At 45.1% G+C, this 5000-nt stretch overlaps 1 long non-coding RNA gene across 1 annotated transcript in view; it reads left to right on the top strand.

The window, feature by feature from the left end:
• Positions 1-5000, top strand: part of LOC149134499 (uncharacterized) — a 28135-nt gene that overhangs the window by 21591 nt on the left and 1544 nt on the right. The gene's annotated exons all lie outside the window — the stretch shown is intronic.

Here is a 5000-nt window from a genome sequence, read left to right on the forward strand (position 1 = left end):
CTACCCTGCTTCGTCTGGCAGAACTCGTCCTCACCCTCAACTGCTTCACGTTCGCCGGAGATACCTACCAACAGGAATCTGGGGTCGCGATGGGGACGAGAATGGGGCCCAATTACGCCAACCTCTTTGTTGGTTACATTGAGGCCCAAGTATTCTCCCAATTCTCCGGTCCGACCCCGGAACTATACGGTCGCTACATAGATGACTGTATAGGAGCCACCTCCCTCTCCCGCGAACAGCTCTGCCTTTTCATCTCCTTCCTCTCCAACTTCCACCCCGCTCTTGACTTTACTTCCACCATCTCTGACACCTCTGTCAACTTCCTCGACATCTCTCTTTCCATCAACCCCCCCTCTAACTCTCTCACTACCTCCGCCTTCTTCAAACCCACTGACTCCCACCTCTACCTCAACTTCTCCTCCTCCCATCCATTCCACACCAAACGAGCCATCCCCTACTCCCAGTTCCTCCGCCTCCGACGTTTGTGCAGCCTGGACCAGGATTTCGAGACCCAGTCCCAGTATCTTGCTCGTCTGTTCATGCATCGAGGATACCCCTCCCACCTTGTCCAATCCGCCCTCGCCCGCGCTCGTCGAATCGACCGCACCACCGCCCTCTCTCCTCCCCCACACCAATCCCCTAACCGTACCCCCTTCCCACTCCGTTTCCACCCCGCCACCCTACCCCTTCGTCGGAGGATCCTACGGGCCTTCCGTCGCCTCCAGCTCGATCCCACTACCCACCCCATTTTCCCCAACCCACCCCTATCCGCTTTCAAACGCGCCCGCAACCTACGCGATCTACTGGTCCGCAGTACCTTCTCCTCTTCCTCCCCACCCCCACCCGGCTCCTTCCCGTGCTCCAGATCCCGCTGTCACACCTGCCCCTTCATCACCAACACTACCTCTGTCACCGGATCGAACCTACAAACACTTCACATTCCACACAGTTTCACCTGCACCTCCTCCAACCTTATTTACTGCATCAAATGTACCCTATGCAACCAACTCTACGTGGGGCAGACGGGCCGCCGGCTGGCCGACCGTTTCACCGAACACCTAAGGGACGTTCGGCTAGGTTCGGACTCCCCTGTCGGCCGTCACTTCCAACTGCCCAACCACTCTCCCTCTAACATCTCCGTTTTTGGCCTCGCCCTGCACCATGGGTCCACTCCCTCGCGACTCCACTTGGAGCAACGCTACATTTTCAACCTCAATTCTTCTTTCCCCTTCGGACTCAACACAGCCTTCTCTTCCTTATGACTCTCCCCTTTACGTCCCTGCAACACTTTACATAATTTTTTTTTTTTTTTTTTTTTTTTTTTTTTAACCCCCCCCTCGTCCCCCTTACATTATATCCATTATTCTCTTGTTATTAGACTTACTTTTTTCTACTTTTTATCTCACCACTACCTACACGCACAAATACCCACACACCTTACATATATACCGCCCACATACATGACAAACATACATACGCGCCCTCACACACACATAGCCGAACGCACATATATACACACACACACCCATATATACGCGCACGCCTACATACACAGCCGCATACACATGCACACACATACACACAGGAGTGCACACACAAAATAACACACATACCTGGCACACATACGCACGCACACACATAAACATACACATACACACCCCTCACATACATAAAACCACACACACACACACATACACACATACACGACACACATACACATATACACACAGGCACACATACACATATACACACATGCACACACACCTCTCACATACACAATACTCACTCATATACATAACACATACGCAATATACACAATATACACAATATACACATATATACACAATATACACATACACAATATACACATACACAATATACACACAATATACACATACACGCACGCACAAAAAATATACACACACGCGCACACGGAAACACATACAGACATACATACACACACACACACACCCGTACCTAACACTCACAATCCCACACACACACGCACATCCACACATATACACACACACGCACACACCCACATACACACACACTTCTCACCAACACTACACACTCACACAGACACGCATACAATCATACACACATGGGCATAAACAACACACGCATATACAATAGCAAACGCACGCACACACACGTACACAGCAACGCACATACACACAACATACACATACACACAAACACACACGCACGCACAGAAAACATACACATACACACACGCGCACATACAAAATACACACACACACGTACACGTACCTAACACCGACAACCCCACACAAACACGAACACACACACACCCAAACAACCACCTGTTGACCTTCTACCTACACTGTCTACAGCGTCCACTAACCAGTCCTGCTACTAATTTCTTCCACTACGTCATACACACACACACACACACACAAACACACTAACAGATAAACCACCAAACCATGCACACACACACACACACACACCTACATACGCACACACACGTTCTGTTATCACACACACACTCGCAGACTTACGCACGCGCACCGATATTCATCTCCCTTTTTCACTCTCCCATCTTAGAAAGAACTTTTCCCCCACCACGTCCTCTTCCGGTCTTTTCATCATGTAACCTCGTGGGCATCGGTACCATTTTCCTCTTTCTCCGTTCTTCCATTCTCCGAACTTTCCATCTTTCCGACGAAGGGCTACGCCCGAAACGTCATACACTCTCTCTTTCCTTTCCTGAGCGTCCAATAATACTATCCATATCACGTCCTCACCTTGTTGTTTTTTTGTTTTTTTGTTATTGTGTTTTTGAACTATATATATATATATATATATATATATAATAATAATAATAATAATTAGTCTTTATCTTTTTTTTTTATGCCCCTTGTTTGATTGCATTGTCAGAACTTGTCCCCTTTTATTAAACTGCAAGTCTCTACTGGTCCCTGATAGTTGTTTGTATGTAACGGAGCTGCGGTGAGAGTAACAGACGTACAGAAAAAGAAAGGTGCATTTGGCGTGTTGGTGGCGACTGTGTTGCTTTCCCACTTCAATAGAAACGAGGGTAGATTTGTACGAACTTGAGTAAGAAAACATATTAAGGGGAGTAGACGAAAGTGGAGGGTGGGGGGTTGGGCTGAATGGGGTTAGGTGTGCAGATTAGCTCAGAGGCTTGAGGTGTAGGAGGTGTGTGTCATGAAAGAAAGTAGTAGAGTTTTTTTTAGAAATACTATCGAGTCTTGTTAGGACCTGTCAGCTTAGCAAAGGACTGAAGTAGCGAGACTTCAACCTCCTTCATACACACACGCGCGCAATCGCGCGCGCGCGCACAGACACTCACAGACACACACACACACACACACACATATGTTTATATAAATACGTATGAGAGCTTATGACCTGGTGGTTATTGGTGCTGTACTCAGGGAGATCGTCGTCTCAGTTCCTGGGATCGTCGTTTCAATTCCTGGACCTTGTGGTGCATTATGTGCTTCAGCAAAACACTTCGTCTCACATTGATCTGCGATCACACGCAGACACACACACACACACACACACACACACACACACACACACACACACACACACACACACACACACACACACACACAAGCACAAACACACACACACATACATATATATGTACATACATACATGCATACATACATACATTCATACATACATACATGCATACATACATACATACATACATACGCATATACACAAGCACACACAGGCACAAACACAAACATGTAAACGTGCATACATACACAAGGTGACACTAGGCGCACATACATCCATACACAGAAAAGCATATTGTATAAGAAATAGAAGACAAATCTCTCTGAAATCACACTTGGACACTTTAGAGGAGAGCAAAAGGGGGGGGCGCAGAAAGCCTACTATGTAGTCCATCATTTAAGATAAGATGGAAAGGTCATAGATGGAACGGCTTTCATAGCTTTGCTCGATCAACAATATAAACAAATGTGCATAGGCGCACATATATAAGGAGAGGCATATACTCTCAAAGAAACATACATTTATATATATATATATATATATATATATATATATATATATAGATAGATAGATAGATAGATAGATAGATAGATAGATAGATAGATAGATACTCTTTTACTCTTTTACTTGTTTCAGTCATTTGACTGCGGTCATGCTGAGCACCGCCTTTAGTCGAACAAATCGCCTCCAAGACTTATTCTTTGTAAGCCTAGTACTTATTCTATCGATCTCTTCTGCCGAACTGCTAAGTTACGGGGCCGTAAACACACCAGCATCGGTTGTCAAGCGATGGTTGGGGGACAAGCATAGACACACAAACACACACGCATGTGTGTGTTTGTGTGAGTGATGTATATATATATATATATATATATATATATATATATATATATATATATATATATATATATACTTACATATAAGAGACCAAAGTGTACGTACGCCGCTAAATTTTTATATATATATATATAAAAAATACAAGAAAGGGGACAACAAAACATCCAGATAGACGATACAAAGAAAACAAGGACGGGTCATTCAGAGTTTTCTATCCTCAGTCGAGTTCCAGAGTATCCTTGCAATTTCGGCTGGTTATACTCGAGATTGCTCCAATCTGGCTAGCCTCAAGGAAAAACTAAGCTAAGAGCATCAGATTCCTTGAAAGAAAGCAGCGAATGTATACGAAAACACGGACGGTAAAAAACGGAGAATGTTACACAATTACAAATACAAACAACAGGACATAACAATAGGTGTCTTTCGACTAAGGACGAATTGAATTAGGCTGGTGTGTGTGGAAGTAAAGCCTTACGGCAGGGACATAAGATTTGACAGACGCTGGGAGGAATATAGATGTTGCACGGATGGTAGTCGAACCAAGAAAGAAAGGTTAGGCTTGGCCGAACACCGGTCACGTGGGGAGACCGGTGTTCGGCCAAGCCTGAACTTTCTATGTCACTGCCGTAAGGAAATAAATA

This window comes from Octopus bimaculoides, chromosome 8 (genome assembly GCF_046866305.1).
Source record: "Octopus bimaculoides isolate indiv1 chromosome 8, ASM4686630v1, whole genome shotgun sequence".
NCBI lineage: Eukaryota > Metazoa > Mollusca > Cephalopoda > Octopoda > Octopodidae > Octopus > Octopus bimaculoides.